The sequence below is a fragment of the Glycine soja genome, chromosome 20 (assembly GCF_004193775.1).
Source record: "Glycine soja cultivar W05 chromosome 20, ASM419377v2, whole genome shotgun sequence".
NCBI lineage: Eukaryota > Viridiplantae > Streptophyta > Magnoliopsida > Fabales > Fabaceae > Glycine > Glycine soja.
In genome coordinates, this window is record NC_041021.1 from 33,343,518 (window position 1) to 33,353,721 (window position 10,204).

General features: G+C 29.6%; 1 pseudogene; it reads left to right on the forward strand.

Annotated features, from left to right (window-relative positions):
- Positions 1-4,039: 4,039 nt before the first annotated feature.
- Positions 4,040-10,204, forward strand: part of LOC114402009 — a 21,588-nt pseudogene continuing 15,423 nt past the window's right edge.

Genomic DNA, 10,204 nt, shown 5'->3' on the forward strand with positions numbered 1-10,204 from the left:
CATGTAACTCATACCTTATATCTCCTATGCGTTTTGACCTTCTCACGATTAATATATAGTATATGTCGTGTTTTTTGCCTGCAGGAGTAAATTTACCATCTATATGTAGGCCTTGCCATTTCCTACTTTTGACACTTTTTATGATTCCATCAACTCTTCTTCATCACTTCTTTTATCTACATACATTGAAAACCAATTCAGAAAAATATGGTTTTTGAGATTTATAATTTGGTTTTTCATTAGTTGAGTGAACCATTAATTCTTTTCTTATTGGTTTGTGCAGGTGGTCATCGGATGGTTGCATGCCCCTGTAGGTGAATAGTTAGTTAAAATGAGAGGAAACATGTCAATGGGTAATTCTCCTCATGCCGTTGAAGCTCGACACCATTTTCCTGCATCAATGTGAGTTAACTTAACTTCATTTCTTCTTCCCTGCTTCTGCTTTCTCTTATCAGGATCACAAACAAGATCAGGTGTTTTTTTTAACATAGAAGATTCCCCACTTGTCACTCCAAATCATCATGTTTCCTTATTGGGACCTATTATCATAATGGGATGAGAATACACACTAACGTATCATAATGATATACTATGTTCAATTATAAATTATATATATATATATTATATATATATAAAAGATTATTAACCTTATGTAATAATTATTTAAAATGTCTTATTCAAGATAATTTTTAAGTGTGATATTGTAAAAAAACTTTAGGCCTATTTTTTTTGGCCCAATTTAATTTTAATTAGTTGAAGCTTGCATGAGAGGCTTTAGAATTAAGAAAGAAAATATTTGGGGTTTTAGAATAATAACATGCATTTATTTTCATAATAATTGTTATGGTGCTCTCGATAAAAAAAAATGTAGTTGGTTGTTTGGTTTACATGCAATAATTATTATTATTACTACAATGCAATTTTAGATAGTGTGAATTATTATATTTGTTGAAAATCAATATTAATATTCTGTTATGTTTGGTAGTTTACTACATTCATTTGTTTCTTTATTCTGAAAATTCTATTGATTTTATTTTGATCTTCTTTTGCAAGACTTCATATATATATATATATATATATCAAAAACTATGAGGTGGTCAAATCTTTGGCTCAAATTTGATTCTCAGCTTGTAATTTTAGCTTTTAGTAATAACAATATAGTTCTTTGGAAACTCAAAACTAAATGGAGTAATTGTCTTTTTTGTGTGCTGACAAATTGTCTCCTTTGCTATTTTTATACCGAATTTTTTTTTGGACAAATAGCATTCCACGGATTATTAGTGAGGATTTTTTTTTTTTTGTTAGAAATATAGAACAAGGCTTTTGTTTTTTCTTGATTTGATTTTATATAAATCCTGGGCACATGGTCTTTGCATGCCAAATTTCATAAAATTAAAAAAAATAGAAGTGGGAAATAAAATAATTTAAAGGAACGATGTAGGGAAACCAAAGAGAAATCAGTGCTTATAATATATTCATTTAGTAACACGTTTTTTACATTACTTTTAATGTGTTTCTATTGTTGATTAAAATTAAGTAGAAATTACAAAATTTTATTTTTTATTAAATGAGTTTCACCTGTAATTTTATATTTTTAATAAATTTTAATTCATAATAAATATTGTGAGAAAATGTATTGCATAGTGTGTTACTGCCGTTTATCACTCTTCATTTCATAATGTAGTGCAACTTGCACTTGATCATGTTGGCAAGCTTCTGCTCAATTAATTAAATGTCAATATCAAAATGACATACATGTAATGAGACGCCAACATGATTTCAAAATAAGGGTAAGGGTAATCCCTAGTTTGGTTCCATTTTAATTACAATGTTACAATCAATTCCCTTGTATTATTTAAGTGGAATGTGATAACACAGAGGCCAACATGATTGGTAGTAAATTGGAGTCATGCAGTTATATAAGGTATATGTTGTACTAACACTTGTGGATTTGGTTTACAAATGCCACATTAATTTTGCTAACATCACATATCTCAACGAGAGGTTAGTTTCACCTTTGTAAATTTCATGATTTAAATTTCATTTTGGTGCATAGATGTTACCCCTGTTACTCAACTATTAGATTTTAATTAATGTAATAAAAAATGTGTATTTAAGTTAGACTCAAGAAGAAAATTTATATTAAAATTTGCATTAGGGTGAAAAATTTTGATTACACGGTGTTATTTTTAGTTGTTTTTTAATCTGAAATCTGATTATACGTTTTTGTACAGACTCTTCCAGAAGGAAAAAAAATTAAAAATAATTAATAATTCTACATCGGTTCAAGCCACAGCCGATGTAGAATGTCTAGCATTCTACATCGATTATTACACACCCGATGTAAAATGAAGACCATTCTACATCGGTTATTGGGACAACCGATGTAGAAATCTGACATTCTAAGACGGGTTTCGAGATCAACCCGTCTTAAAATGAGCATATTTCTACATCGTTTTTCCTAATAAACGATGTAGAATGGTCTTCATTCTACATCGGTCTCTCAACCGTCGTTGTATTTCAACGACTCCGGGTTACAACGACGTGTGATTACCGATGTAAAAAGGCGTCGATAACCGATGTAGAAAGCCTATTTTCTAGTAGTGTGCTGAGTACCTAAGGTGAAATACAACTTATGACCTAAATAACTAAACTTTATAGCCAGGCTTAGCTATTAGCTGAACAATTTTAAATTGTAACTATTGAAGTACTGAGATAAAATAAAATAACAAAATGATAGAATAATTAGGTTTCATATGCAACATAATTAAGAATTGTAAGAAGAAAAAGTTGTGGGTAAACAAACTCCTTCAAATTGATTAAAGTTTGTCCAAGTTGGTCTATATTTTAGTGAGACACCGGACCATCGTGATTTACAAAATAAATGAGTTGTTTATTTTTGTTCTTGTTCATCACACGTAACTCATGGTTAAATGTGTTGACAGGAACCAAAAATATAAAATTAACTATAAGAAAATTAATATATATATATATATATATATATATATATTTTTTATTTGGTAAATTGTTACTTGTAAATAATTTATTATATTTAGTAATTAATAAATACCAATAAAGTAGTAGCCAAATAATCTACTAGGGTGATCTTAATGTTTCATATTTTAAAAATTGTGTGACTATTTGTTCACATCACTTTGACATTTTATTAACCAGAAAATTGCGAGAATATATATGTGGTTTGCATTAGAGCCCAAAGTCCAAGAAATATATTTATTAGCTAGTAATTAAGAATGTAAGGGTGCAAACGTGGAGATGACGAGAAGTTAAATTTGATAAGGTTTAAATATATGATTTACTCATATATCTTTGCACTTCATTAATTTTAATTTTTGTAAATTTTTATTTTTTATCATATAATTTTTTTTTCAATTTTGATTCTGTAAGTTTTTTATCATTTTAAATTTGAGTTTTTCCAATTTTAAGCTTATAAACTCTAGAGGCCAATATTTTATGGTTTACATTTAAATAAAAAAACTGGAGAAAAAGAAAAACAGAATGGTACGTTGTTAAGCAGTTTACAACATTTTATGACATTTTCCGAGAAAGCTGGTTAGAACTTGTAAGTCTAGCTTTATTAATTAGTTTTGAAGTGGTTAAGCCAATTCTCCGCTGAGGATTGCTCAAATATCAACCATCATATCAGTTCCAATCTTGATTTGTCAAACAATGAGACCAATCTAATTTTGGAAATTAATGGTGAAGATAGCCTACTTTCTACGACCAAATTAGAATTAAACTAGTTAGTGAGAGAAATTAAAATTTATTTTTTCTTTTTTTTCTTTCTCTCTTCAACCATAACTAAACCTTATAATTCAAATTAAGCTTTTATTAGTACCTGGGGAAATGAACAACAAAGAAAATAACAAATTAGGAATCCTCAAACTTAAAGAACAGCATTCTAATGTGGAGGCAATGGGTTGAAATGAAAATTGAGGACCCCATGCATGTTTCTGCTGCTGCAAAGAAGTACTCCTGCTAGGGATAGTGAACATAAGGTGTACCCTTGTTTCGAGGCCTAATGAATGATGGTGGCACCGGTCGGGCTACCTCAAAACTAGAAGCTGATGTTTTAGGTGGACGCGTACCAGGTCGCCCTATACACGAAATAGAGGTCTCAGGAGGCGCTCCCCGATCGCAACGCATAATAAGCTTTGAAGGTATGACGAACATGAAAAGTGAAAACAAAACTAGCATGACTCTGTATGACATCTTCATATTCATAGCCATGTAGTTGTAATGAAGCTAAACATTAACACGTTCATTTATACTAGTCCGATCTCTCTAAAAATCCTTGTAATTTTTTTTTAAAAATACTATGCTTAACATATTACATAAGTGAACTAGCTAAAGGTAAATCAGAATTGAGAACTTTTCCCAATCCAATGTTTCCACCAAGTGAAAAGAAAAAAGGAACTTTGATGGCAAATAAGAAAGAAAAGCAGACCTCATTAATCTGTTACATCATAATGGCTTTGGTCTGTTTTTTCGATGAAATCCTTGACATATAGTCAAGCCAAAGTCAAGCATCGAACTAATTTGCAAATGCACCTTTAACTTTTTGTTCCCTACAAAGTTTCTCTTGGCCCCTACCAGGCAGAGAAAATACCAAAATACCCTTTCCTTATTTTGATTCGTCAATGCTAATGTCCTTAGTCAAACAACCATCGGTATCAGCTTAGAAAATCAGGCCAAGGAAAATATATGAGGGAGTGAAGCCATTTCAGACTTGCTAGGGCTTGAACCCTTTTTTCCTCATCTTGGAAAAATTGTGTTTCAGATCAGTAGTTACTAAGTATTTGTCATAATGTCTTTGTTTTTCCTTAAGAAACAAAAACACGGGAATCAATCGTTCAGCATTTATGTTTCTGTTTGACAGGGTCAGAGACACCCGAGGTTCAAACTTCAAACCGCGAGTCAAGGAATTCGGGTGAATGTATACGTAACCCTAAGGAAAATGAACAAGTTGGAGACTTATTAAGACTTATAAAGTTTGGAAAATAGATGGGGTGTAATCCTCTAGAGAAATAGAGAAATGACCCTGTTTCTGTATGAAAACCTGAATGGTAAACAAAGACTTGCTAATATATATCTTTTAGATTTATTGGTAAAAAATCAGTTGTTCCAAAACAACTACTATATATAACTCTTATTGTACTAAATTAATATTATAATATTTTAAAAATTATATACTTGTTAGTCTAATTAACAATTTAAGTCCACTAAACTACATATTATATATTTAGGATTATTACATATTTAGAGGTCGGTTAAATCTTATAAGAAAATAGACTAAAAATCATATTTGCCTGTATACACCTAAGTAAGGAATTCCTTCTTTCTCACATGTTGAAACCTCGCCCACCAAAATTAATATCTGGTCGTTTACACTCGAAATTGTTTGCACCTCTAAGTAGTTGCATTTCTTGGTCTTTTGGCTCTAATGTGAACCAAATATCTATTTTAAGTGATGTGAATAAATGACAATGGCATAATTTTCAAAATATGAAACATCAATGTGAACTATTTCAAGTAAGGTTTTTTTTTTCAGCAAAGAAGTAAATATCATTAACTACAAGTAATGTATATACCAAGTCCATGTAACAAGATATGGTTAGAATTTTCTTATAATTATTATCGCTACAATTAATTGTAACATTTTGTTTTGTAAAAACTAACTAATATAGGTTAAAATCCATTTGATGATAATAAAGTCCACTAATAATGTAATTAATTTTATACACACTTTAAACACCTAATCCTAATCTTTGGGAAAATAATGTGGGCCTAACCACTATACCTATAATGGGAGGTTCCTATAATTAATAAATGGAGAGGTTATGTCTCTTTTGTCTTCATGTTATTAATTGGTTGTTAGGGTTTGCTACATTCAAAATCATAGTATCTGAAACTTGTGATGAAACAGAGGAAGGTTTGACTTTTTGGCTTTAAGGATTCATGCAATGCAAACAATATTATGGTACATTCGATTATATCTTCTACAAGTAATTTTAAATAGTGTTATAAACTTATAAAACATGTTTCTTGAATCATTATTTTCTAACATTTGGTATTATAGTCTATTTTATATGATTTAGGATGTTGTCGCATGAAGTAAATCCATTGTATTAGCCATAAGCTCCAACTACTACTAAAAGAAGACTTTTAAAGTCGTTTTTTTACACTTTTGATGATGATTTTGAATTCTCTTTGTATCTGTCATCATGAAAACTCAATACTTTTCATGATGATTTTTAAACCGTCTTAAAAAGTAGGAATTTATTTCGATTTTCATAGAAATTGCCTTATATATTTTTTTGTTTTAAAAATGTAAAAAAAAATTGAGGATTTGAAGATGATTTTTCAAAAAAATCATTATAGAAAGCATATATTTTAAGATGATTTTCGTACATCTTCTTAGAAAGTAGTTGTTTTAGAAATTGTACATTCTAATACGGTGTTCCAACAACTTCCTTAAAAGGTGTATATTAATTTTAAGACAATTTTTAGACAACCATCTTAAAAAATGTATTTTCTAAGATGAATATAATTTAATATTTGTTGAAGAGATGAATTTTTAATAAATAAATTTGAAAAAAGCAAACAAATAAAATTACTTTATTAATTACCTCTAATGTTAGAGAAATTTGAATTGCGTAGAAACAAACAAAGATGAGGATTGTGAATTCATAAAAGAATCGTTTTTTTCCCTTTTCATCGTTTTTGAGAACTCAAACAGGAAATAGATCATTAAGTTATTTTCATCATAAATCTCTCATATCCTAATAACCCTTACAATCAAAGCACATAATTAATGACATTCGCTTAAAGCATTTATGAAAATTAATATAATTTTTTTTTATTACGGAAACTATAAACGAAATGACAAAAGAAAGCAAACATAAATCAATTGCTAGGATTCCAATCCAGGAGGTGTTTGGTTAAGTCGATTGAACAAAATGCGTCAGTTTTTAAAAATTAATTTCAATGCATATTTGATTTTGATGAATAAAAAAATACTTTTTACTGGAAAGACAGACGATTAAGAATATGCATTGTTCAATTAAATAAAATTCTTAATTCAAGTGTTCAATTAAATTATATTTTTTTACAGAACATAAAAGAAAATCTAATTTTTTAATTAAATTTTTCTAGGTCAACATCAATTCGTGCCTGTGCTAATATTTTTTTTCATAAGTTTGTTTTATTTTAAGTTGTGAGTTCTGCAGTGAATTTTGCACAAGGTTGGCTTTGGTTCATGACAAAAGGAATGCACACATTGTTAGATAAAGAAAGTCAAGCAAAGAATGGATGCTAAATAAGCAAGGAATAAAAAAAATACTCAGCCACAATGGTTCAAAGACAATGTTAACATTGTTTTTCAGTTAAAATAATTATTGGTTTCTTTATTGTTTGTGAATACTAATATGATTTTATGTACATTTGTATTTTTTAGGATATAATAAATATTTTTCCTTATAATTTATATATCAGTTGTTATTCATTTTATTTATTATCTTTATACATTTTACAATAATTAAATATAATAATGAATTTAGATAATTAAGTTAGAGTATTTTTTATACGATGTGAGAACTCTCTTGCTGATCATGGTATAGTCCTTTTGCTATTGGTTGCTAGTTCATTTTGGAAATCTCGAAATTATTCTATATTTCAAGACGAGGTATGTGATGATTGGTGCGTTCGAAATCAAATTCTCACTTTGGCATATATGTGTGGTCGTGTGTTCACAGTCATCACCAGCCACCTGCTTTTTGTTCTTTTCCCTCAATCATAAAAAGAGTAATTTATTATGCATTATTTACTATAAATATCTATTATACAAATAAATTATTATAAGTAGAAAAAATATCTTCGAATAAAACTTAATTACCATCATTTTAGTTAATATTATTTATTTACAAATTTTTATATTAACTAAAATGCATCTAATGGACACATGTATGTGCATTTAGTTACCCCTAGTTTAAGAGTGTGGAATGTATGAATACATGAATTATGATGATGCCAAAGAAGAATCAATCAAGACCGCTTCAAAAAATAAGCGTTTGCTTCAAGATTAATTCAAGATTGCTTCAACAAACAAAGCCTTGTTTCAAGATTCACTAAAGATCAAGTCTTGTCTCAAAACAAAGGTTTCAAAGTCATGAAAGGTTATGGTAATTGATTATCAGAAGGGAAGAATAAAAGAGTTGTTGAAATAATTTTGAATTTAAATTTTGAACATGTAATCGATTACCAGCAACGGAACTCTGGAAATTCAAATTCAAAAGTCATAACTCTTCAAATTATAATTGTGTAATCGATTACAAAAACATTGTAATCATTACCAATGGTGAGTTTTCAAAAAATCTGTCAACAGTCACATCTTTTGATTGGATTTGTGAATGGCCATCAAAGGCCTATAAATAGGTGACTTGGGCACGAATTTTGAAGAGAGAGTTTTGCTTGTTCAAAATGTCTTATCCTCTCAAAAGGAAATGAGAGAGATTCCAAGAGAACTTCATGCCAAATGCTCTCTCAAAAAGAACTCTTGGGCAAACACTTGCAAATCCATTAAGGGTTTCTCCATGGGCTTCAATTGTAATATCCTTCTCTTCAAGAGAGAATTCTTCTTTCTTTCTTCTCATTCAAGAGATGATTAAGGGACTGAGGGTTCTTTAAGTTGTAAGGATTCCTAAACACAAGGGATGGGTTGTTCCATGTGTGGTTCAGACTTTGTAAACTAATTTTTACAAAGGAAAAGGAAAATCTCAAGTGGGTTGCTTGAGTACTGGACGTAGGCACAGACTTTGCCGAACCAGTATAAAAACTGTTTGCATTCTCTCTTCCCTTATCTCATTTATTTTGTTGCAATCATTTTATCTTGCATGTTTAAAGAACATTATTAAATTGATTGCTGCTTCTTCTGTATTCTAAGCCTATCCCTCTTAAGTTATTGAGGCCGCTGGTCCAACAAGTGGTATTAGAGCAGAATTCTTGTATAAAGTTTAAAATCTTCAAGAATGGATATGGCCTCATCTAACTTTCCATTTCCTAAGGGAAATTCTATTATAGGCTCTTATGTTCAAAGGTGAGGGTTATCATTATTGGAAAACCCAAATGCAGATCTTTATAGAAGCCATAGATTTAAAGATATGGGAAGCCATTGAATTTGATTCTTTTATTCCTACAATGGTAGAGAGAAATGCAACTATAAAAAAATTAAAGAAAAAGGTGACGATGAAGAAGAAAGAAGAAGATTCCTTCTTGCCCCAAATGCTGAATGCGATCAATCTGGGCACATGAGATTCAATTGTCCTGTTTCTAAAAGAAGAATGAAAAATCTAACAAGAGGAATTTCAAAGAGAAGAAAGGATACATCACTTGGGAAGAAAATGTCATAAATTCTTCAATGATTCAAAGAATAAATCATAAGTCTGGCTATCATGATGAGAGTATGAAAACGGAGAAGAGCAAAGTCGATACATTGATAGAAATTTCTCCAACACACATGGCATGCATCAAGTTTATTCAATTTTCTCCCAAGTAAGTGGATATGTTGATTTATGAAGACAACAAACAAAAGCCCATTTCTCCCCAAGAAAAGTGAATCTCAAGAAAAGTGAATATGTGATTATGCAGACAACAAAGGCCACTTGATCAACAAGCCCAACAATGATATCAAATGATACCAACATGTCACTTGTCTTTGACTTGATATTTGATGTTGTTTCTACTTGAGTTTTGATTGTCTTTGATGATTGTTCTGTGTGTGTTTGATTGTATTTGATGATTGTCTTTAATAATTGCTTTTTGTGTTTTGTTGATTGCTTTGATTGTTGTGTTTGATTGATTGTGTTTTTGATTGATGTGTTATTATGTTATTTTTGCTCGATTAATATTGAATTGATTTTTTATTGTTCTTGATTGAGTTTGATTGTTTTTTATGATTATTTTTTATTGAGTTTTGATTGTCTAATCTATTAAACTTTTCAAATTAGTTTCATGTTTTAAGAAATTATTCAAATTTAGAAAATGAAATTTTGAAATTTGAAATTGAAATTTGAAAAAATTAAATTTGAAAATTTGAAATTGAAATTGGAAGTTATTGGAAGTTGAAAGTTGAAAATGAAGTTAGAAGTTGAGTCGGAGTTATTGCCAAGTGGAAGAATCTCTACTCTTT